The 25781-nt window shown below is 48.9% G+C and overlaps 1 long non-coding RNA gene across 1 annotated transcript; it reads right to left on the reverse strand.

The window, feature by feature from the left end:
* Window positions 1-6986: 6986 nt before the first annotated feature.
* On the reverse strand, window positions 6987-25379 carry LOC138066291 (uncharacterized). The gene is made up of 3 exons (XR_011139575.1): window positions 24967-25379; window positions 10004-10121; window positions 6987-7125 (listed from the first exon to the last, which is right to left on the reverse strand). It is a non-coding gene; the product is annotated as an uncharacterized lncRNA (long non-coding RNA).
* Between the last annotated feature and the right edge of the window lie 402 nt (window positions 25380-25781).

Raw genomic sequence — 25781 nt, forward strand, 5'->3', positions numbered from 1 at the left:
GGGGCTCCGTCGCTCTGCCCCAGGCGCGGACCCGGCGTGGCCACCAGCCACCCGACGTGAGCCCGCCGGCCGCCCGCCGGCGCCGGGGCCGATCCCGCGTCCGAGGCAGCCGGGGGCTGGCGGAAACCAGGCCTGGGAACGGCAGAGCCAAGTTTCTGCCCGCCCCGGCAGCAGTTTGTCTAGTCTGCTCTTAAAAGCCCCGGCTGGCAGAGACGGTGGGCTCTCCCGGGCAGTCCGACCTAGCACGTTACTTTGCCTCTTAGGAAGTGTGTCTTTTTGCCCACCTAAGAAGTCCTTGCTGCAGCTTACTGCAGTCTTTTTCCCTGCTTTGTCCTTATCCTAGTCTCCAGTGTATACGCAGAGCTATTTTCTTCCTTTCCCCTTTGCACACGCAGTAGCAGCCTACAAAGCTATAAAAGGTTGCCACGTCTCAGTTTTTCCCTCCTCTAGACTAAGCAAACTCAAATCTTTTTAATCTTCCCTTGGATGTCCCGCAGCCTGCTGAGGAGCGCGCGGGCCAGGGCAGCGCGACTCCCCGTTCCCCTCAAGGAGACGCCTTCGGCGCTCGCCTGGCACATAAAAGCAAGCTGCAAGGTAGTCTTTGCCTCCCCCTTCGCCCCCACGCCGCCGGCCTCGGCCTCAGCACGGCCCTTTGCTGTACGGGGGGGGGAGGTCCAGCCCGAGAGCTCCCGCGGGCAGGAGAAGCAGCAGATCCGGCCTGCAAATCCCAGCAGAATTGAGTTATTGCTTTGCAGTCGCTTCAGGGACTGCAGCCCGCACCGCCCCGGGAGCGAGACCGCGATCAAGGCAGGTTTCCAGACACGGACTCCTACTTCCCCAGGCAACGAGGCGGCACTTAGGCACCTCGGTCCTTGTCGATACGGCAGCGTGGGTCGGGGTCAAGCGCTGCAGCTGCGGCCCCTCCGGGCTTCCCTCAGGCGGTGAGCTCAGCACCTGCCCGGGCAGGGGTCGGGCGAGAGGCATGCGGGTGAGGTGGTCGCTGCAGGGGCGCCTGGAAGCAAAAGCCTGGGCTTAAGACCTGATGCGTCAAAGCGCTCCAAAATTTACATGCCTGCTCAGAAGTGTTGGCAACGAAAACCAGCAGTAATTAAGTTAAGAGGGAGGAAGGTGAAAACCTTCGTGAGTGCCTGCGGTAGGACTGTGCTATCCGCGTGCCTTCCCACAGCAACAGGTTTGGGCGTTAATCAGAAAAAAAGGGAACTGCAACGGTTGCTGTCGGTGTGCACAAAAGCTCTGCGGAGCACTGGGGAAGGGACCGCTGGTGCAAGGTGCCGCTCTGGGGACTGGGCCTTGGGCATGGGCACCCCCGGCCGCCACGGCGCTGGCGAGCACCTTTCCGCGTGCCCACGGTGCTGCAACGGCACGGCTTGCAAAGCTGGAAAAGCAAAGGAATTGCTTTCAAATCTGTCATTGCAAACAGAAACCCCAGCACAACCTGCTGCTCTCCTCCCTTCCCCTCCCCCCCCCCATAGCACACCCAAAGCCTTGCAAACTTCTGGGGCAGAACTGGTGCCCCAAACTGGGCAGACTGGCCAGCAGGTCCCCCGAGCCCGCGGTGCCCCTCGCTGCCTGCACAGCGTCCCTCAGCTACTCCCTGGGGCCTGCGGGTCTGTCCTGCCCCAACCTGTACTTCTGTGACTCCTGCTGCACGTTAAGAGTGGCACCGCCGGCTGCGCTCCAGCATGACAAAGAGAAGCTGGATAACATTTCTGCGTACGGCATAAATATCAATGGTTGGACGACTGTGCCGCCAGCTAAGCTGTGGCAGCTGGAAGAGGTTTCTGGAGACAGGAAACACTGTTTGAACACATTTAGATGTAGCTTCATTGTCGTTTTCAAGATAAAGCTTGTCGTGACAACGAAGTGTTTAGCTTGGATAGGTTCTCAGCAGCTTGAATTTATGTACAAAAAAAAAAATCCAAGGCACTGAATATTAACAGTTGAGATGACTGAAGAAAAAAAATAAGGTACTGCTTAGCCTAGCAGATTGCTTTGACAAATGAAAAGAAAGTACCGGCCCAGCTCTGTACCAGTGTATTACTTTACCCCGAACTGGTGGTCAGCGCCACAGCTCTGTCACCAAGGAGAACGTAGCTAACCGCAAACGTCCTTTCATTTCCAAGCACCCCTGGAAACTACCTAAAAGCTACAACTTAAACTCTGACAAGAAAATATTTTAAAACCATGCAATGGTCAGTTGTGGCTTTTAATAATTGCCGCTCAGTACACAGCTGTATGGAAGATTTGTCCAAGGTACCTTCCTGATAAACAGCTCAATGCCCACAAAGCAGAGCCTTAGGAGTCCCTTTCTGTTCAGCTACGGTGTACCCTAGTTGAGCCACAAAACTCTGGGTGGAGCCAGAAGAGCTGGAGATCGCAGCCATGGCACAGAAGATGGTGAAGTGGTGGAGACTGAGCTGTTGGACCTCTGGCACGACCATACATCCTCCCCTCTAACTTATCCTGTAAAAAAACCCTGGCAAAGTTTTTAAATCTCCCCTAAAGCCCTGTTTCACCCCCAAGTAGGCCAATGGCCTCTTGTACTCATCCACAATGTCACTTTTTATATTGAAAGCACTGAAAAGAGAGGGAATAGATAATTAGCAGGACTCTAGTCCTCTTTTTGCAACCTTACCTCTGCCCCAGCCCAACCTGGCAGAGCAATGCTATAACCTTCCCCCAAGATAACACACCTGGCTCTGTCACGCTCTTTCCAAGGGAGGCGAAATATCTAGTCAATTCTGGTCCACGTTACCCATTAAGCACAAATTGCTTCAGAATTGCCTTGACCCTGATCGCATTACTTGTCCTTGATCCCGGCCATCTTCTGCATTACCTTTCCTTGGCAGAGCAGAGCCACAGATGCTACCATGCTGCAACAAAACAAACAAACAAACAAACAAAATCCCCTTTTCTTTCTCCTTTCTTTGAAAAGGGAAGCTGCGTAGCACGGAACGAAGCACCCTGGCTCCTTGCTGAAGGATCCCCAAGGGCTGTGGCGAGGCTCCCCGCAGCCCTGCTCTGCACCCGCCTGCAGGAGCCCCAAGGGCTGTGGGCGCATTAGAGCCCCTTCGACTGGCAGCACCTTCGGGGCAACCCACTGCCTGGGCAAAGGCCCTCCTGGGGCCAAAGGAGGTCCTGCACCATCCAGGCCCTGGGTAGGTAAACCGTGGTGCGCTGTGCTGGGTGCCGCAGGCCGTCCCTGGCCTGAGCCCGCGCGGGCCTTTGACCTCTGTCTGGCCGTCCCACAGGACTCGGCTCCCAGCAGGATTTAGACCACCGCTCAGTACATTAAAAATAAACATCCAATTTTCTGTTGGGCCATGGTTACCCTTCTGCCATAAGTTTATTTTCCAGGCTGCGAGGACTCCTGGGAGGGAGAGGGCTGATCACTTGGAGGAAGCCAGTGGTGCTGGGCACGTGGCCTTTTTATTCTCATCTGCTTTCTCCCGAAAAGTGCTGTGAGGGGGCTCTGCTCTGCCTTTCAGAGGGGTCTCGCAGCCTTTCCCTTTGCGAGGGCTGTGCAGTCTCCGGCACGAAGCAGTCTGCTCACAGCATAATTATCCTCCTTTAAGGCCTCAGCAACTGTGAGGTTCCAGGCATTTTTCATTGTCTGGACAGGTGTAATTTTTCATTGCTTTCTTGAGGACTCTTGCACTTCACAACAGTAATGGAGCAGCTCAGCTCTATGGAGCTGTAGCCTGCAGTTTATTTTTCTCTCTCGATGGACATCAGCTGAAGGCGTACCAGCTAAGACAGGGAAACGGGGAATGGGTAAGGAAAACTAACTGCAAATTATTGCAGAAGCCAATAGGAAATCTAACATATAGTCTTATGGATGGATATGTTGGCTATAACATGATTTTGAAATTGTACAATATTGTAAAAATTGTCAAGACTTGTACAAAAAAACCCTGCAAATAATTGGACATAAATTTACAAAAAATTGTACACGAAATGTACATACATGCACAAAAAATTGTAAATAATTCCACAATAAAAATATACACCTCATCAAATACTAAACTTTAAATAAAAGTAACAGAAGAGAAGGGATCACAGATTACACCAAAATATATAAACCCTCAAGTACAATCAGTAATGTCCTATATGCCTCTAACTTTATCTGTCTCCAGCTACAGATCTTGAGGCCAGATCCCCCCGTAGATGGTCTGCAATGGTGTCTGCTGACCTGCTGATGGAGGAAAGGAATAACTTCATCTCTGGGCTGCACACTAAGAAAAACAGAGCCCAGAAATTGTACTTTGGCAGGATCTGCACGTATCCATCCGGTTACTGCATTTTTTTCATGTAGTCAGTTTAAAAGAAAACTAATTGTAACACAAAACGCTCTTGTGAGCATCTGGTAAACAAAAAGAACTGCAAAGGGCTGAAATTTTATGTCAAATTGGAAATGCATGCGTGTTAACTGAAAAAGAAATGTTTTCAAATACTTCTGAAATATAGCATCCAATTTAACTTATCAGAACAAGTGACCAACAGTCTATAAGCCTGGAAAAATATAAACAGCTGCGTTTTGCCAACCCTCCCCGGTGATTTGACAAAGAATCAGTATTCTAGTTTCAAGCTCTTAAAGGAAAGGGAATTAGCTATGAGAATAAAAGATCCTATGTTGGAAGACAAAAATTAAATTCTCCTTTCATTTATTTTTCTGGTAGCCTTCCCAGTGGAGTTCGGGAAAGGAAGGCAGGACGCCGGCCTTCTCTCCCTTCCTGCCCACCCTTTCCCCTCTGCAGCGAGAAACTGAGGATGCACACACACACGGGCTACAGTGGTGCCGCCACGCTGGGGAAACGGCGCTGGGCAGCGGAGCCAAATCCCCGCTCCAGAGACACCCGAACGCCTTCCTGACTTGCAATTACTGCTCCCTTCTATTAGACAAACAGCACCTAGGTTGCAGAGTAAAAGTCCATTGATTTTCTTCAGCACAGTCTAGGGCAAAAAAATTAGGGTAGCGCTGCTTTGCTCCAGACAGAGGGTTTTGTTTTGTTTTGTTTTTTTTTAAACCCAACCCTAAAATTCAAATTAGCCTCCAACTCAAAGCTTTTACCACCAGGGCATGAATGCTAAATAGCCTGCTCCCAGTCCAATCTGTTCACTGCCTGGCTAATGATTATTCTCCATAGAAACCCTACTGGAGTCAGTTATTATTCTCTCCTCATGCACTTGTATCTCTCTTGTATTTATATAAGATTAAGTAGCCCTGTTAGGTTTTTACCTCTCTGATTGGAGCTTATTTTAACCTCAATTAAGCCATCAGCCCAGCTTTCTGAAGGCAGAGCAATAGCAAAGCCATTATAATTCTCTCCACCTTTTGTATGAAAATGATGTCGAGGATTGGTTGCTTTGGGGATTGCGCGGTGGCAGGTAACCAGCGCGCAGAGTCAGGGAGGATAAATGGTGCCAGACTCCCAGAGGTGCCGTGGTACTGTGTAATTATTGTTCCAGACAGCTGAAAGCAGCAGGGTTTCTGGTTCCCCTGCTTAGTTTCAGTCTGCCATGATTGCTGGCACAGAAAGATGCTGATTATAAGTAAACATTAATTATGCCCTGCTACCCCACTGCTAGCATCGCTGCGCCTGCGACCAGCAGAACTACAGTGCTGCGTCTGGCCCGCGCTGCTGAGAAATCATCTCTGCAGATTTCAACGGCCACATTTGCATCTCGCCTGGCCAGAGGACATCGCTTCTGAACATTATCCTGGTGCATAGCTCCAGTTACGGCACTTTTTGTACCACTGGTTACGCGCTGCACTTCAGTGCAGTTGCTACAATAGTGTGTAAAGTACTTCTTGCTCTTTGATGAAGGTAAGCTCAGGTGACGCCGCAAGCAATTCGCTTAGCTGCTCCTGAAGAGAGGATAATCATGTTAGTGTCTTTAAAGGTGAGGGGGAAGGGGAAAAACAAACAAAAAAGCAAATAGGTCTTATCAACGCATCCTATAGGTCAAGACAGCTTTTTCGGGTGATGTGTTTTTTTTCCCCCAATAAGAGCCAAATCCATGTTCTCTTTTTATTTGGCTTTGAGCTTTGGGTTTTTTTACTCTTATAAAAGACATTTAAAAATGCAGAGCCCGCAGCATGGCAGACGGCAACGGCTGCTTCTCAAGTTCTGCGGACAGTTACAAAGCGATTTCCGCGGCGCTCGCGAAGCAGCCGCCGACGCTGATGGAATTTCACTACGCCGTGATTGCGCCGCACTGCAGTGAAATAGGTTCAATTTGATTATCTGGCTATTCCATTTCGCCTATATTTACAACGCGCCTGACCTCTGGGGAAAGGGCAGGACGGCCAGCCAATCGCGCCGGAGCCGTTTCAAAAGGTCAAAGCAATACCGCGTTTACTACTATAATTCACAGGCTCTGCCGTTCTGAGACCGGGTTCTCATGACAAAAATTGGCAGAAGAACATAGTTAATATGAAATATTTGCCCTTTCCTAGGGCAAACACGGAGAATAGAGAATGTTTTAAAAATTAACCCCCTTCTCCTTTTGGTGCACGAGACACAGGTTTTGAGCAAGTGCCTAAAAAGAGCATAGGGACAACACCACAATTTTTTAAAAGTTGCCCTGGGCAGGTGCTGAGAGGTTCATCTTGGACTGGCTGCCTGGGACCTGCCCTCCCCTCCTGCACAGTCCTAGCTCTGCCACGAACACGTTTATAGCCCCACAGCGATGTTTTTGCATGGGCCACTGTGGCTGCGTCAGGGCGGTTTGGCCCTCCATGTCTCGCCTCACCGTCCTCCATCCTCCAGCAGCAGAGAGGTCGCCCAGTCCCTCGCTTGGGGGTGACTGTGGGCCAAAAGCACCTGGTGCCCTCACCACTGTGGGAAAGCGTGTGCAAATCTGTGTGCGTGCGGTCCTTCGGGAGGGGGCAGGCAGGCAGAGCCAGCCTTCGAGCCCAGCCTGGTGAGCACAGTGGAGCTCTGGGGCCTCCACGCTGGCGGGAGGGCCTCTGGGACAGATGCAGACAAGGCGGTGCACATGTGCCGAGGCTTCACGCTGCCTGCTGAGCCGCTGTTGAGGAGGAGCCCGAAGGGAATTTGCTGCTGAAGTCTGTGGATCAGCTGAAGACACAATCCATCCCTTCCAAAACACAAGGAAAATAAACAGAGTCCAATAAATTCTTTCTAGCACCTTTCCAAAAAGTCTCAAGCTTCATATGCACTCCTCCTGTTCTTAAGAATGAGTTCATTAATGTCGTAAACAACCACCACACCAGTTAGTTAGCTTATAAAATCTGGTATGATGACTCCAAAATACTACTTAAAAAAGCTTGCATAGATTCAAGACCCCCAAAATCTGGAAAGAGATAAAGTGTCTTCAGGTTCATTGCACTCAGTACAGCTACCCAGTCTCTATTTTGCAGTCTGTCGGACGCTTGGGTGCTGCGTCTGGAAAGCCACACAATCCAATTTTGCACCTCTTGTCCGTTTGTATTTAGACACTGTTTAGTCTTAAATCTCTACTGAAGTTAGGCTGCCAGAGCTCCTGAAGTCAGAGACAGCATGAGTTATGACAGTTTCATTTTTAAAACTGGACTGTTTTTTGTTGGTTTTAAAGTGAACACTTTGTATGACATCTCATGAGAATTCCCATCTATCATCTGACATGTTATTGGCTTAATACAGGAGAGAGTGGAGTTTGAAAGGCAGCCATAAGATCTACTTCTCGTAATCTTTTATCTTTGCAGGAAAGATCTATTTGGAAGGCAGACTGATAAAACATACCTGGTTGAAATCAGGAATTGCATCAGATCCATGAGTAAGCACCGATCAGAAACACTAAGTGGTTCTTTTACAGAATCATCTGATTTAGATGCTGCATCAAGCTCAGAAAGGATCCCTTGAGGCTCAGGCTGCCTCTGCTGAGGTCGTCCCAAGCTGCAGATGGTTGTGGGGGCTGGCGGAGGTGTCTCATCCCACCCAATTGCCCACCCAATGAGCCCACCTGGGGCAGGCAAGGTCTCGGGCTGGGGCAGAGACAAGCGCTGCGCTGGCTGGTGCTGGCCAGACTGTTTTGGGCAGAAGGTATTTTGTGTCAAGTAGCTCCCTCTCCTCTAAAAGTGAGAAACCCACCCCACCACTACCTTCTACACAGTCTTCACAGGGATATTTGATGAGACACCGAAATTGTACCAGCTTGCAGGGAGAGAAGAAGAGGGAATAAGACCCCTGTGCCTTCAAACATGACATGAAAAAAGGAGCACGCCAAGAGACACGACCATGCCTGTCCAAGCACGTCCAAGTCTGACACACACACACGTACGTAAAACCACATGCAAAACACGCAGCAGCTTCTCTGCAGCCCAGCTCACCCTCGCAGAAGAAAATACCCGTCTCAGGCCAAGGAGCAGGTGTGTGGTTAGGAGCTGCTTCAATGTAACTGAGCAGCTTCTGCTCACAGAGTTTCAAATGAGCCCTGCATTAGAGGAGGTAAATACTGCTGTAATAGAGCAGCCCTGGCACCAGCTGGATGGGTGCAAGACCAGGGAGCGGGACACTGCTAGGCCAGGTGCTTAGGGGTGTTTCAAACAAGTTTAATGCTTGGCACAGGTGTGGTGTTTTCCGAAGTGGAAATCACTACAATTTGCTTTCACTTTTAGTTCTTTTTAATGGTTCCCTTTTTGCTCCATTTCCTTCCATTTCTTTCTCCTCGCTCTTCATTTTGTGCTTCCCAGCCTTCAGCAAGAAACCCTCACCTTCCTCCACCCCTTTCCTGAAGTATCTCTGTATTTATAACTATCTACAGTTCAAGCTGTCCAAAATTCCTTAATATAAGACTATTTTCCAGTGGATTATAAAACCATAAAAAGCTGAAAAGTCTGGCAAGCTTTTCTACGTGGGATTTCTGCTCCGGTTCATAATCTTTGAGAGGAGCCATTGCAAAATCTGCCGAGACGAGCCTCAGGAGGAGGTCAGGGAAGATATTTAGTTTACAGAAAACTCATTAGAAAGCGTTAGCACATCTATTGTTTGAAACAGAAATTCAGAAACCTACTATGATATCAGCCTCATGTTAGTGATGGGCCTTTGCCATCTCCACACAGCCTGACCAAATTTGGCCAATTTTTGAGCCTCTGAAAAATCTCGAACTGTACACAGGCAATAAACGCTAGCTGGGTTTGCCAGCTAAATTCTCCCTTGTGCTGGCGGTGCGTGAGCCGAGGGCCAGCAAAGAGAGCCGAGCTGCCCACCCTTCCCCTCGCGGCGCCCGGCAGCGAGAGGGGGCGTCGGGAGCGCAGCCACCCCCCGGGAGGCGAGACGTGACACACGGACACACGGCAAGGGGCAGCAGGCTTGGAGCGCTCAGCTCTACAGCCTTACCTGAAGCTGTACATATACACAAGATAAAGATTTCCACTGTAACTGGGACATTGGAGAAGTCCAATATTAACTGTGTTTACAGTTAAAGTATGCAAAAATTAAGGCTGCTCTAAGAAACATGGCTCACGTCAGCAAAAAATGTCAGAAGTGTGTCATTCTCGATCAAAATAATTGTTTAATTTATAACACAGCATTGCATCTCCAGGGTTTACGCACCTGTTTGAATAACAGAGCTGCCTGGAAGAGCGAGAAGACATCTTTATAGAGAAAGCTTGTGTAATTGGCATAACCTCATCTTGGCTGGGCTTTATCATAGATTGTCTATAATATTAAATTACCAGGATATGGAGTAAATAGGAGATTAAGGCCAGCAGGCTAGCGCTGGGGGTGGGTACGCGAAGAAGGGCAAGCGAGAACGTCTGCAGAGAGAGGCGAGCGTAGCAGCCTGCACACAGGGCTCAGCAAAACCCTTTCTAAAAGGGAAGCAAAGGATAAAAATAGCAAGGCGAAAAATGAAAACAAAACAAAAATACCCACACCAGGAAACAAATGCATCTCCAAGGCAGGACGAGGGAGTAACTCAGGAAATGTTTCTGAAGATAAGACAGCTCAGTAAAAAGCAAAGAAAACAAACTCACGCATTGATCATGGTAGGATTGCATTTACCGTGACGTCAACCGCAGCTAACCAAGGTGAGCGAAGGGCACCAGGTTGCTTTTGCAGCTTACAAAGGCAGTGGCTCGTGCAGAAATCGGCCTGCAAAAAAGAGGCGATTGTGACTAAGACAAACTAATCTCCGGGAAAGAGGTTGCCTGCAATGTTGGGCGCACGCACCCAGAGCCGCGCTGGCCAGCAGGGCTGGGGGGCATCCAGGGGAGCGGGGGCCCGCCAGCCACAGCCCCCCACGCTGCTCTCCTGCAGCAACATGGAGAAACTTTATACGGTTAACACAAGGTTATTTATAGAAAGCCTACAAAGGGAAATATCCCCTTGTGCTTCTTGCTAACAGAGAGCCTTTCCCAATTCATTTCTACCTAATTCAAAAGGTGAGCAAAGGGAAAAGCTTAAAAAAGGGAGAGAACAAACCCATCCAAACCTAGCTGAGCACAGACTCCTCTAGGCCATTTATCGCCCTCTGAATAACCGCAGCTGTACAGCCTTGACATTCCTGATCTTTTACAGTAAGCTGGGCACTAAAACAAGATTTTCCATGTTTGCTTTCTTCATTTTACAAAAATTAGAAAGGAACAAAAAATCGTAGATGGTACCGAAGAGCACACACACGCCCAGGGCAGCATTCCTGAACACGCGCCCCGTGCCTAACCCAGGGCTGCCACTTTTGACCTGAGCTGCTTGGAAAACGCCAGCCGCACTGGCAGCACCAGGGGCCTCCCCCGGCACCGGGGGGCTCCCCTGCCACGTCCCCGGTTCGGGCAGCCAGGCAGGTGAAGAGCCACAGGAGCGGGCAGGCAGCCCCGCGGTCCAGACCTGCGAACGGTGCCACACATGCTTGGAGGCACCCGCGGCCGTGGCGTTAGGGCTCCCGGGACCTTGTCCAGTTGGAAGCGTCTCCCACTGGCCTTCACCAAGCCCCGAGCCCTGCATGGTCGGACCTGAAGCCCGGCGTTCGGCTGCCCCCCTCCAGCCCCTGCTCCTCAGAAGCGCTCGCAGGGGTCTTGCTCTGTGTGCAGGTCAGACCCTGCAGAAAACATGCCAGTATTCAAAAGTCCCCTTTCCCACCAAATACATGCTTTGTGGCAGCACTGATGCTGCTGAGCAGCATCACCTTCCCCCAGCTTTGCAGCAGTCGGAGCACACAGCTGGTGTGGACAAAGCCTGAGTCTGGTCCTCTCCTCAGCCTGAGGAGGCCAAAGCGGCTCCTGGGCTGTGCCGTGGGCGCTGTGGCTCGCGCAGCAGCCGTAGCACAGGGCCAGCGGCGCTCCCCTCTCACGGGGGCTGGAGCCATCCTGTCCTCCTCCAGCTGTGCCTGTTCTCTCAGCGCATCCTCGGTATCTACCTCAGGCGATGGACCCTCGATGGCAGGACCCACTGCTCTATAGCCACACGTATCCCAGTGGCCAGGGCATGCAATCCCCTTGGAACATCCTAGTCTATAGGAAACACATGCACATTATAGGGAAAGGGTATCTAAACAAGGGCTGGGATTTCCATTTCAGATGGCTGAAGACTGGGCATTGAAGTGACTGCCGTTGCAGCATCCAAATCTTTTGGGCATCGTAGGGTCCTTCAAGGAAGCAGCAGCACAGGGGAATAAAAATCAAACTAGAAGGGCTTTCTCAGTGGCTGGCAAGGGGTGAATCCCCAGCCTCATCCCTTCCCATCACAATTTTATCAGCTACTGGAATTGTGGCTGTACCCCCTGCCAAAACAAAATGTACATTCATGCTCAAATTGTTAACAGATGTTGGGAACATCTCAGAAAATACATAAGGCCCTAAATTGGTCTTTCACTGAGAGATTAATATTATAATGTCATCCCAGCACAGTGCTGCTCACAGTAATCTACTGAGCCAAAGAAAGTAATTAACAAAGTTAAGACTGCACTGTAAGCCCAAATAAGGGAACAGGGAAATGGAAGTTTATCTTAAGCTATCCTTAACTCACCTTATTGTGTCTAGACATGGCAGGTTGTCAGACAACCCTTTAAGTGCCCTGGGAGCAGGCATGCAGCAGACCAACGTCTTCAGCATCCAGCTGAGCAAAATGTGACTGATGACTGCAGAATTTATCTCAGTATTAGCCTCAACAAAACACAGTCAGATTTTAAGCCTGCATTTTTTAGCCTCTCAATGTACGAAGCCACAGGCTGAAATTGAAAACAAAAAGAACAGAACTGCAGTGATCTTTTGCCTCTCTCTCACTGCCTCGTCTGGGCATTGCAGAAAGGTCTGATGAACAGCCTGCTCCAGAGACCACCACTGAGCCCCTCACTGCCTAGTAGCTGCTTTCTTAATGGAAGGTGTCTGCTTGCAGGCAATACAAAACCCCTGAAATTTTGCATTTGCTGTGATTTAACACCGCAAAAGCCTGTGTGTACTCAGAAGCCAGCCTCAGGAAGGCAGATCACAAGCAAGAGGGGAAGATGAATAATAGAGCTATGGATTCAATAGTTTCCATAGGAAATGTGCATAAAGAAGGAAAAGGGCTGCTAACGCTGAACTGGCCAACCTACTAACTAGCTAAGAAGGATTTTGTCTTCTCCCATGTGCTGGTGCTCTTTGAAAATACGTTGGCGCAGCAGAACTCCCCTGAGAAATTAGGTTTTGAAGAAAGGATTTGACGTGTTTTTACTTAGAAATTAGTATCTAAATTGCAGCAATAGTAGGAGATCAAAGTGGGCAAGTAATGGTTACAACGAAGGAAAAAGCCAGAAGCCAGATGGAGCCGTAAAGGGTCAATAAGTGTGAGTGGAGTTTGAAGCAGACAATAGCAATTACATTGTCATTTTGCTCTTATGCCAGTACTGTATTTTGAAAATACAGTGTTTTCCTGTTCTCTGCAGCATAGCCCACAAAGTATTCAGCTTGCTGTGCCAAAAGCCTTCAAGTTAACAAGCCATATACTTATATCATTAAAGAAATAAGAGGCCACTTCATTCATGGTATTTAAGCCTATGTATTTTAAGGTCTAAACAGGTTTTGAGTGACAAGGCTTAGTAAGGTTATTCCATAATTACCTACTATGAAATTCCTCTAAAGCTTCTGACTGACTGCTGCTACAGACACACGCTGGCATAGCCAAACCATTCAGTACAGCAAATTCACCCTTTTGCAAGTGTCTGTATTTGCACACAGCCCCGCACTCATGCCATCTCTGTCTCCGATCAAAGACAGCTCTGGGTCCTGGTTCACAGCACTGCAGGAGCTGAAACTGGAAGTGACAGGTTTAGAGAGTGGTCATTTAGAGCTACCACAGGTTTCATGAATTTCCACTCTCCTTGATATTAAGCAGGTGTTAAACAGTAGGCCATTTTCTAAGTTTCCTTTAACTGGAAACTGTCTTGAAAGCAACAAAAACCTCACAGAAGAGGTTTTGTGAAATGTCAGAGGGAAACATCTGCTATTCCAAACCTAACAGGGGGAAAGCACTCTAGTCAAAAATATCTTTTTTGCATATTTTTTCCCCATGCTGGGAAGGGCTCCTCTGGGACTCTAGTCTCACTCTCTACTGCTTGCAGCTTTGCTAGTAGAAGGCTTGCTTTGCAAGAGGATCTAGCGCAGCTAGATGTTCAGTCAGGACTGGAGCCTCCCAGGGAGCAGCCTGGCTGACGCGGCCCAGCATTGCAGAACGCTTGCCCAGGCTTGGGAGGCCATGCAACAGCTTAGCGCCCTTCACACCTCCTTAATTTGCCACACTTCTAGCGAAACCTCAGTTTTAAACACCGCCAGTGCATGTCAAATTGCGTTGCTTAGGGGAAAAAAAATGATCTCAGGGTCCATCCCTTAACTGAAGTTTACTGAGGATATCAAGACGGTTTCTAAAATACAGAGACTAAGGGGTAGGAATGAATGATGAGTACTTACAGTAAAGATGGATTCATCATATTCCTTCTCTCAGCAGCTACTATTAGCCAGCAGCTGTAGGCAACTGGCAAGTCAGACAATTGGTTTAACCCAAACTGGGACTTTCCAAAGAGATAAATCCGAGACAACTCCTGAAAAGCCGTCATTTCAGGTGCAGGAGCAGCCCTAGCTGCAAGGTTTTTACCTTGCTCAAAGTTTTGCGATAGCCTAGTAAACCACCCTGGAGCTCTTTCAGGCTGCCAGTAAAGTGATAGAAATAAGAGCAGTTTGATACCGTCCAGAGGGAAATTGGTACTTGTCAGAGATTCATGACGCTGGTGATTCAGCTTCCTCTAACACCTTTTTGTTTGCTCCGGTCTCAGACACTGAGAAGCTCTCGACAAGAGCATTGCAGCAGTGATGCGGTGGTCCTAGGGAGAAGTAAAGGAGTTGCTTTTCTATCTAGACACAGGACTTGGAGTATGACCCGAGTCTGATGCATTCCTCAGTATTATTCATATGCAAAACCAGGAGATCTGAAGTAGACCATCATGTACAGCCAGACTCAGATCTTGTTTCTACAGTCATTTCTTTATTGTTCAACTTGACCTGAGAGCAGCAGGGGCTGGTAGGCTCTCACGTAAGGGGGAAGAGGTTACTGAGAGAAAACAAAAAGCTTTTCCTCTAGGTTTCATGAACAGGTCATGGCCAAAGCAGAAAATAAACTCAGTCCTGGGGGATTTTCTTTAGCGTCCTTTGGTTTAGGGCAAGCTCTCAGAGCTGGAGATGCTGGTTGTTTGCTGCTATGCTGTCAGCTTTAAGCTGTTCAGTGTGACTGCTCTGGGTAGAGCAGATAGCTTTTGTTTCACTTCTTTGCTGTCTTTGGCTCCTGCATGTACTAGCTTATTGGATTAAAACGTACGGATTGAGGGAATAAACTAATCAACAGACATCAAACTCTGCCAGGCTGGACCAGATGGCCGTACGGTACATACTGCCAGCTCAGCCACTACACCTGAGAGCATTTCTGTCCTCACAGTCCACGGTGGCATTGGCCTAACAGTGAGTTTGCCTAGGCCATCTCTGGAGCACGGCATTTAGAGGCAAGCACCACTGCCCAGACTGAGATAAGAAGACAAACCCACCCGCCTATTTGGCTGGGCCCACCTAGGTCTAGGTTAGTGTGGTCCCATCTGGTCTCTCTCTGCACCTGCGCTGTGATGTCCTGGCATACTTTTAGGTCCCAACCAAGTAGGCTTGCAATGTCTGTCCTGGCAGAAGCCTCTGGTGAACTCAGCCCAGCGCCTGTGACACATAAACCTATAAATAGGACTTGCAGGCATTTGTTAGTCACACATTTTCATGTGTACCGTGCCAATGGCAGGCGATTGGCACGGTACACAGTTTACGTATGAAACGAACCCTTAACGGGCATCCCTGCACTGATTTACAGGGGCATGAAGACCATTTGCTGTCATAATGGGTTGCTGACAGAATCAGGGGCACTGGCTGATACTTATTTTCACATCCCCCCCCCCCATCTTTAAACAAAAGAAAAAATCTTGTTTGTTCACTAGTTTTATTGATCTGAGGTTTGTGGGTGGAGGGGCCATGGTGCCCTTCTCCCTGTTAATGGGTTAATATACATGATAAAAGCCTCTCCGCTGCCCCTCAATGAGAGGCATGCTCCTGCATGGCCGTGGCTGCCTCTCTGCCAAGAAAGCAGATGTGGGGCATCTCGGCTGCTTGAGCAGCGCAGCGGCACTGCCAGCTTTGGCTGGTGCCTCTCTACTAGCTATACAGCTCCATGATTTTACTTCCTCGGGCCCGCAGGCACGAGGTGCAGAGGGCCTCTTCCACGTGGGCAGCTGGCCCGGGCCTGCAGCCCCTTGCTGGGTCAGGCCCCTGGGACACGCTGGGTTGGGGGCGCTTCGCAAAGCAGGCCAGGGGCAGCCTCACCTGCAGCCCTGCCCTTGGCCGTGGGCGACCTGGCTCTGGATGGCGGCAGGAAGGAGCATGTGTGGGAGGGGAGGGAAAGAGTGACACACACATGCATTTTCTTTTCCAGGCGTGGGCTCAAGCAGATAAGGTCTTTTTCTTTTTTTTTCTGAATAATCTCTGGAGACACCATGCTTGAATTGTTCCAGTTCTTCGGCACAGACTGTTGCCGCGTAAGATCCCAATGGTATTTGCTATGAGCTACACTCCTGTAAAGCTTAGTGTGAAGTCCCTTTTCCCTTTTAAGAAGGTTATTTGACATTGGTCTGATACGCTGTGCCAGGAAGGCTTCACTGGATAGACTGAAAAGTTATTATGTAAATAAATGTAGTTTTACATTACAGAACTAGCTCAGCTCTGCTTCAGGACCCACAGCTGAGCCTGCAGGGGAAACCCAGCAAGTGCCTCTGTAACCCTCTTAGAAGTACTCTGCCCTGCCACGCAGAACTGAGACCACTATTTTGGAAGACCCTGTTTCTGAGATCGTCAAACCCTGAACCTCACGCTTCACGGTTGGTGCAGTGCCACAGCCACCTCCTTGCTGCGAGGTGCATTGCCACAGCCATCCTGACCACGTTTCGATGCGGCAATCGCATTGGACCTCTCCTTTCCTCTGCCTGCTCCATTGCAGTGCTAGTCTCCACTTCCTCTCTTGAACTGCTGTGGTTAGTGATGCTGTGCGCTTCCATCCTTAAGCTGGCTGCATTTCAGTTGTAAAAGAAGCAGTTTGCAGCCTCAGGCATCATGGATTAACTTCATGAGTTACAAAATAAGAATAACTATCCAATTTTCATTCTTTTTCTAGAAGTTCAGAGTGGAGCAGGAAACCTGACCTCAGTAATTGTCTTCTCCTCTAGGGCAGAAATCCTATTCTCCGAATTCTCACCAAAGCCACACTTTTAACTTCCTATGAACACAAAAAGATGATGCAAAAAGCCCATGTTATATCTGCATGCTTGCAAAATGTAGGTTGAGCTCAGATACTATAGACTGACCCAGCTGGGCATAGAGTCTAGAAACAGATGCCATGTAACCTGAAATACTGTTGCAGCATGTATTGCTATTAGAAATATGGCCAAAGGAGAAATACTAGCTGGAGCAATGGATGACAACTTCATGTCAAAGAGAAGTCAAGCTTGTGCTTTCCATTGCCACCTGCCACTGTTCCACAAGCTTAAAGGCAACAAGTCCTTTCTACCTGTGCTTTGCAAATCAGTTTCCCCTACCTCTCTCCCCACCCCCCCCCACCCCCCCAATCTGTCTCATTTCAATTGCTTTGATTTTCTGGACCCTTTCAAGCACAGCTGGCAGTAGATACTGCTGAAACATGCAGTCACTTACCTCAGGAGAATACTCCCTTACAAAAACCCCAAGTCCTTAGCAGAGTCACAGCTTTGCTGTGAATGGCCTAAAGTTCGAAGTAAAGCATTCACCTTCACTAATTGGAAGCCGTCTTTTTAAGGATACATTTTTTAGGCTATACTGACATCTGCAGGTGCACCATAATGGATTTTGGAATTTAGACATGCTACGGTTGAAAAATCATACTCCAGGTTTGCAAGGAAAATGACTATTGTTCTGCTCAGTTCGAAGGAAGTACCTGAGCAGTGCCAGTTTCCACGAGAGGGTGCTATGTATTTCAGCGGCTGGCAATGCTTAGCCAAACCTTTCCTAATACTGTAATAGCAGACTTAATTACTTCTTGCTGATGGAATTGTTCTCAGGCCAATAAATCACATTGAGCCAACAGAGTAAAGTACCTGCAAGCTGCAGCTCTTCAGGGTTATCAATCAGAAGTACATTTAGGTATATTTTTGCTAGTATACAAACCTGTGTTGACCAAAGTTTGCCTTAATTTATAGTTAAACTACAGCCAGAGGAATCTACATTTGGATACATGCAAGGATTGCAGGTGAGAAGGAGAATCAAATAAACTTAGATCATTATCATTTGAACTTAGAAAGACCCATCAGAGATTGTATTTAACGAGAATGTAATGTTCTTAACAAATGTTTCCAAGTTTCCACAGTTCTGTTCTTACAATAAAGGAGTATTACATTTCTGTTTGCTTACAAGACTGCAGCAAGATGTCGTGCCTTCTTCAAAATCAGAAGGCATTCACAGTCTTTTTTCTTTAATGAAGTTGTGTGTAAATAATTTAAAACAATTGAAAAGTACATAGAAAGCCAAGTGCCAAGCCAAACTGGGGTTTCTAAACAGACATAATTTGTGCCCAGAAGTTCCAGAAGTGAAAGAAATTGGCTGACGCCTCACTACCCGTGACAGCAGTTTAGCATAATATTTTTGCAGAGGTGAATTATTCTTAGAAAATGTCTTCGTAAAGTAAACACACAGAAGTATCCTCATTTTCCTCCCAAAGATTTTCTAGCTCGTTAAAGTATCCCATTACCAATATGGGATCTTTTACTTCATCTTATCCTCGAAGTACTTCAAGGTATGGGGACTGGATAGCCATTGCATTACTTCTAGGTATTCTTAAAGTATAAAAAAAAATCCATGAGAACAACACACACTCACCATAGTTTAAACACAGAAACTTGCAGTATCTAAGCTGCAATTCATTCATCTCACATCAGAGTAAAATTCAGACTTTTTGTCTGTTGCCTAAAGGGCCTCAGTAGACACGCAGGAACACGCCAGACTCTGCCCACTTCACCTTTACAGATACTCCCACTGAAGTCAATGACACCATCGGAGCAAGTAACAAGAGGGGAGCTGGACTGCAGGTGTGCTAATGTTAGAAGACCATCCCCAGTCAGGCTCTTACATCTGATCGCTGTCCCAGCGACAGTATTGATGCAGAGCTGCCTTTGACTGTACTGTCTCAGAGAGCTGATCAATCCACAAGTGTCCAATGGGAAGCAGAAGAAGAGGCATCCCCCTGGCAAACAGAAAGGGGAGGACTCAGGCAGCCTTCTCCTGTGCTAAGGACTAAGTGCCTCAATCATAGGTGTTCAGGAGGAGGCAAGCCTGCTAGTACAGATGTTATCTGCAGTCCCCAAAAGGAGCACATCAGAGTCTGACTGATGCCTTGGAACAGCTCTTAAAAAACTGCAGCAGAGCTTAAAAATGATCCCAGAATCCATTAGTACAGAGTGCTGGTTGGCTATGGATCAGTAGTGTGTAAGCAACGAAGAATGAACTCCTAGCAACACCATGTAGTCAATAAGACATTTCTGAGGGGTAAATTAAAAAAAAAAAAAAAGAGGGGGGGAACCTCAACTGCTACCTAGAACCCAATAACCAGAGTTAAGGGCCTAAGCTCTCTGCATATATGAATACAGGGGGGGGTCAAGCACCTATGCATAAGGAGCCATGAAAACCAACCTCCGGGGTGGAGACTTACCTGCATAGTAAATAAGACACAATCAGGACAAGTCTGTCTTGCGCATCTCCCTACACCCCAGAATAGTGTATTTATGTCCTGCAGTGGCTTATCTCCAGCTGAGGGTCACAGCCTCAGAGCTAAAAAGCCTATATACAGCCCTGCTCCTAAACATAGCTCTCTCCCTTGCCGGATGGATTTGGACATGCCTCTCCCAGCCCTGGAGGGTTTTGCACTGAGGATTCAAGGTGTGGGGTAAAGAGGCTCTTTTAGCCCCTCTTGTAGGAGTCATGCTTCTTGCAGCACAAAAACAGGACAAGGCTGGAGAGCTGGGGCGAAAGTGGTCCAAAGGGACAGAACAGCTGACCCAGCAAGTCAGGCACCGCAGCTCTGCAGCTGGTCGCACAGAGTTCAAGCAGACCTTCTGTCCTCCATCCATGCAACCACTATGATGAGCAGCCTCAGCAGGACAAACACAGGTCCTTCTGACTTGGCTGAACTGGGGAGAGAGGCTTTCAAACAGGCTGCAGAGAGGATGGAGGCTAAAATCCTTGAACATCAACAAACCTTCATGTCTTCTCTCAGTTCATCTTGGATATGCTGACAGGCAGAGCTATTGCTTTAAGTGTGAGCTGTGAAGCAGCTCGGCAGCCTCTGGGACGTGCCCCAGAAATCCTCAGCAGCACAGCACCTCCTGGGGTTCATCACTTGGCTGTAGCTTCACTGTGTGGCTGCTCACATCCTTGTGCTCAAGTTCAGCAATACAACAAGTGTACCCTCAAACCAGGCAGAGCTGTAGTAAACCCACATTTCCATGACAGCTTTATACACCTGGAGAGGAGACGAATCTTCTCATCTCCTCATTTCCAGAGAAATGAATGATTTCTCTTTCTTCAAAGAGAAGCCCAGTGGCAGGTAAGCCTTGCACTATACTCGCCACACCTCGCATGCTGCACAGCGAACAACTATGAACGTGAGGCAGTCATGAAACAGATCAGGAGTGGATGCGTCCAATTCTTACGCTGAGGCTGCTTCCCACCCTCCCAGCAATGTTAAAGACCTTGGAAAGAGACCCTCAAGATAAAGACAGAAGGGTCAACTTCCTGCTTGTCGAGAGGGTTGTGGTACAAACCACCTACGAGAAGGAAGCAGGACTCCTAAGACCGTAAAAGGCAGTGACAACCTTCATTCTCTTCTGTTATGAAGTCCAGGCATTTAACGAAACGGGAAGAATTCATTGCATGCAAGGTCCTCCCAAGCCACTGCAACAGGAGAACAGGTAAAATCCTAATCCAAGCCCTGCTTCCTGAAATTGATCTGGTGAGGAGCAAGGAAAATGAATCGGAGTCAGGACCCAAAACTTATGTTTCGGATTGTGTTTTCACGATGATCTAAACTTGAAGACGGATCTGAGGGTTTCTGAAATTCAGGGAACTCAAATTTAGGCCCAGACTTTGTATTTGGATCCATTCCAAGTTAAATCATAAAGGACTAAGTCTTCTACTCTCTGAAGATGACACCTTTATCTGCCAAACTGTCTATCTGTTACCAACCATATGTTTAGCATAATTAAAAAAAAAAAGAGAGGGCAGTGGAAAGCATTTTTCTGATTTTTAAGCTATAATTAAACACTCCAGAACTGAAAATTCTAAAATCAGGAAATAAGATACCAGGCCAACTTTGAAACTAGGAGTTTTCCATACTATTAAAAAAAAAACCTAGCACATTGTCAAAACAAGCTACAGGTAAACAGCCATACAACAGGTGAAAAAGGTGACTGCAAGCGGTGTGATGACACACTCTCCCATCATGCATTAATTTCAAGGTACTTGAGCATCTGTTATATATTTAGCTCTTTTCCACTAAAGACAGTAAAGCAGGTAAACATCACTTATACCTAAAAGACCATATGTTTGTAAAGGGCTGGGAAGTGCATTCGGCAGAGAGGGAACGGCTCTCATTTCAGGGGAGAGCAAAGCAGATTGAATTTCTTCTTTGCACAAACTATTCCTTATAACCACAAAGTTATTAATGCAAGTGATTTAATATTATTTATGCAGAACACAGCACCTGGGCTAAATGCCTTCTCTGTTATCTTGCTCCGAAGAAGTCAAACAAGATTCTTGCTTTGACTTTCGTGGACAAATGAGGTAAAGAAAGGAAAGTGAAAGTTGCAGCTTTCCTCCACCCTTTGTACTTCATCCTCTCCTAAACTGTCAGGAGGGGAAACTGGAAATCAAAAGGTGGCTCCCAGGCAAGTTTCTGCTACTAACGAGAAACCCCCAGGTGCTCAGCTGGAAGCCTAAAGTCTCAGCTGGAAATAGGGAAAGAAGAGAGAACTTCCTTTTTGAAATTGCTATTTGTGATGTCCCCATGCCCAGAAGCATAATGATGGCTGCTTTCACTCCCACTATCTGAGGTGTATTCCTGTATTTTGAAGAAATGACAGACCGAGGAAGGTGATTGCTCCCCCCTGTTAGCATGTGCGAGACCACACTGGCAGTGCTGTGTCCGGTTTTGGACTCTGCAGTACAAGACACACATTGACATATTGGAGCAAGTCCAGGAGATGCCAGCAAGATGGCTGGGGGCTGGAGCACAGGATGCACCAGGAGAGCCTGAAGAGCTGCATTTGTACAAACTAGAGAAGGGAAAGGCTGTCAGGGCTCCTCTTACTGTCTACAGCTGCCTAGTGGGAAGGAACACAGAAGATGTAGCCACACTCTTTTTGCGGGTGCACAGCAATGGGGCAAGAGGCAACAGACACAGGCTGGCACATGGAAAATTCCAGTTAGATAACAACCCTGCTTTGAGCAGGGTTTGGATGAGGTTACCACGAGAAGTCCTGTGGGTCCTTAGGGCCAGCCTGAGTTATGATTCTAAAATTGGATATGCTTACAAAAAGGAACAACCCAACTGCTTCACGCAGCAGATTTTGATGAGAAAGGCAAGGAAAGTGAGAGAAAAAAAGAGAAGATACATTGTTATTTGACTACTCTGTTTCCAGGATAAGTCAGCTAGAAAGGCCCAGAGTTCAGCTAGAACTCACCCGCTTCTCACTGCAACGATATGAAGTTCACACTGCTCAGAAAACAAGTAGCTGAGTGAGTCCTCTCCTTGTTTATCACTGTACTGCTGAGCCAACCAGGCCTCAGCCTGGAGAGAGGTTATAAATGTAGGAGTTAAATTCAGCTGCGTGCATTAATTGGCCAAATGATTTGGTATTAGTATAGGTGTAAAAGCACTACTTCAAGCTTGAGTTTCACTAGAGCTGAAGGGACTGGTCAGGTAGTAACAGCAAAATACTGCTGGTTGCGAAGGTTCCTGTACTGCTTGTTGAAAGGGTTTTGAAGTGTTTGGAAAATAAATGAGATGATGCTTTTCTTGGTTCCAAGTCTAAGGAATTCAGGTGCTACACGACAAATCATGGTCGTGCTGCAAAGACAGAAAAATTATCTCTGAAAGACATTCAGAGGGGACTATGTTTATATGTATGTACTGAAGTACAGAAGTGTGTGTTGTAACCTTGCATTACAAATATGTGTAATGGCAACAAAGGAGAAAATCTGTAGCAGAAAAGCCAAGGGATTTACTGCTTAAAAGGGTTTTGTTTAAACGTAAAGCACCGGTATTCCAAATAGCACTTAAAGTGTTTTTGTGCGTATTAAATGTTTGCTTATTCTGGAACCAAACACTGTTCTCTCTTTGATGTCACCTGGGAACTACTGACACTTTCAGTCAATAACTGATACCTGTGCAATGCTTTCTGGAAGGACAGCGTTCGGGCCTGCGTCCCAGGCGGGAGCTAAACGCACGTCCCCAGTACAGGGCAGTGAGTGGTTACAGCGCAGCCGGCACTCACGCAGCACTGCTCCTGCGTCCCAAAGGAGGTGGCAATTAATACAGCTCAGCGCTACCACCTCACTGCCTCAGTTTCCCCGGTTCCGATTTGGGACGATGTGATCCAAGTTGTGGAAACGCCTTTGCAGGCGGACAGACATCGGGGCGGTGGAGGGGGGGAAAAGCACTCCGGTGAAGCGGCAGCGCGGGCGGGACAGAGACGCCGGTTGCGACAAATCAGCTCACGTGCGAGGAGACCCCTCTCCACGGGAGAGGGGAACCACCCTCCCCGTCCCGTTAGCCTAGTGAGAGGTGCTCGTTGGAGCAGGTCCGCGGGATAAGCCCTCCTCTTTCCCCACAGCAAGGGAAGCGCGAGGCTGGCACTGTTCAGGTCTCCCCACCTTCCCCCCAGCTGTAACCAGGGGGTCCCGCCGACAGGGAGGGCGGAGGAGACGACCGCCACCCGCCGTGGACAGAAGCTCCCCACAGCTAAGCAAACCTGCCCTCGGTGTCCAGGGCAGTTTAGGGATGCCCGTTAGCACCACAGCCGCTTCCCTCCGCCGTCCCCAAGCGCCGGGCACCACGGGAGGCGGGCAGGCCTGGGGCCCGTCTCCCCCGCCCGCCGGGCCGCGCTGCCCGGCGAGCCCCGGCCGGCCGCCGCAGGGTCTCTGGAGGGGCGCCCCGCGGCAGGAGGAGGCCTCGCCGGCAGCCCGGGGCCGCGAGCCGCGGGAGGGTCACCTCTCCACGGCCTTGCGTATTCGGCAGGGGAGAGACAGGACAGGAAAAATCGCCAGCAGAAAGGAAACTCCCGCTTCCAAAGGGCCGTTCTGCCGCCTCGTCCCCGGGGCGCGCCGGGCGCCCGGCGCTGCCCAGACCCCCGCGGCCACGCTGGCCGGGCCGCGGCGGGACCGCGGCCGCGGGGGAGTCCCGCACCCCCGCGCGCCGCCGTCCGCAGCGGGGCCAGCAGCCTCGGCCTGCTCTCCTGCAGCACGCGTGCCCCTGTGAGCCGGGCCGAGCTGTCCGCCTCCGGCTCCAGCTGGCCACCGGCGACTCAGAGGCCACCTGAATAATTTGGACTCCTTGCTCACGCCCCAGAGCCAGCTGGGTGCCTTGTCAGCAGCTTGTGGTGGATCCCGCCCCGGCGCCTGCCTCGCGGGCTTCCCCCCCAGCGCCCGGCTGTGCTGCCCGTCTCCCCTCGCTCCCTTTGCCCCCTCGGTTGCGCCCTTTCCTCATCTTCTCTCCCCCCTGCTCTTACCTGGGTGCTGTCGGGGGAAATTACGGCTGTCCGCGCCAGCCACGGGCAGCAGGCTGCCGGCCGGGTGCCCCGTGTCCCCCTTGGCGCTCCTCAGGCCGCGCGCAACGCCGTGGAGGTCCACGGCACGGCTTTCCCCGCTCCCGGCCGATCAGGGCCTGCCGCCGCATCCACCTCCTGTTAGTTATTTCTCTCGCAAGGAAGAGCCTGGAGTGCTTTCTTTTTAAATCTTTCATGCACCCTCCAGGGAGTTGGTAATGGAAGACCTGGCAGGTGACAGCACGGGCTCATCAGCCTGGGGTCGCCCCGCGCCGCCGGCGGAGAGCCCGCTCCGGCAGCAGGCTCAGCCCCCGTAGGGGACCGCACCAGTCCCGACAAATATTTATCAGCGCTGCCACCATTAATCCATATGCTTTTTACATAGAGACCCTTAACCTAAATAAAGCCAGGGAAAGCATATATTACATAAATATATATATCTATATATATAGAGAGATAGAGATATATATAAAAAGCAGGAAACGCTGCAGACTTGCGGTAGCATCTCTCCTATACTGGAGGTTTTCCTTAGGCATAAACACAACGATAAATAATAAATGTTTCAACTAACAGCTATAAATAGCATCTCGTGTGCTCACTCACATGATTTACATGCTTGCCCTGGAGTGATTGGGCTGGAATGAGTTGCAGCCTGTTCCTCTTCCGACGTAGCAGGAGTTCGCCCGTTACCTAAGCTTCACTGTTTTTATACTTTTTAGTCCAGGGCTTCACACATGGCTTGTTTGCTGCTCAGTTCCTTCCCGTGTCCAGTCTGCCTCCTTGCCAGCATTTCCAGCGATGACACCTGATGGTGAGCTGATCAATGACTGGTTTCCTTCCTCTGAACTCTCCCCAACCCACACACACCACAGTGCATCAGCTTCACAGATGTTCCCACTTGTTTTGTTTTCACAGCATATTTGAAAACATTTCAAATCCGCAACTGCTGAATGAAAATAATTCAGGCCTCAAGCAATGGTGATTATTTTCATCATTATTTTCCCTTGAAGGGATCAAGGCCTAACTCCCCTTAGCGTGCACGCAGAGTGTGCTCACTGAAGGGAAGCAGTACATGTTCATATATAACTGGCAGTGTCATATCCTCTGAATAGCACCTTTAGCACTGTCAGATTCTGTTAAAGCCAAACACCGCCTTTTGTCTTGTTCAGATGCCTCCTGTTAAAGAGGTCTCACACACACACACTGTATACAGCCTTTTCACACATATCCATTTCTAGACGTTTTCTCATACAGATACCATGTTTATTCTGTTGGTTACTCCTGGTATAAAGCAAAACCTGTCTGTCAAGACAGAGAGTATCATATAGCACCAACAAGAAGTTGGTATTATTTGGATTGTTACAGCAATAGCACTGATAGAAACTTCACCTGAGTTTTCTCCTTACGTGAATGAATGA

This window comes from Struthio camelus, chromosome 2 (assembly GCF_040807025.1).
Source record: "Struthio camelus isolate bStrCam1 chromosome 2, bStrCam1.hap1, whole genome shotgun sequence".
Lineage (NCBI taxonomy): Eukaryota > Metazoa > Chordata > Aves > Struthioniformes > Struthionidae > Struthio > Struthio camelus.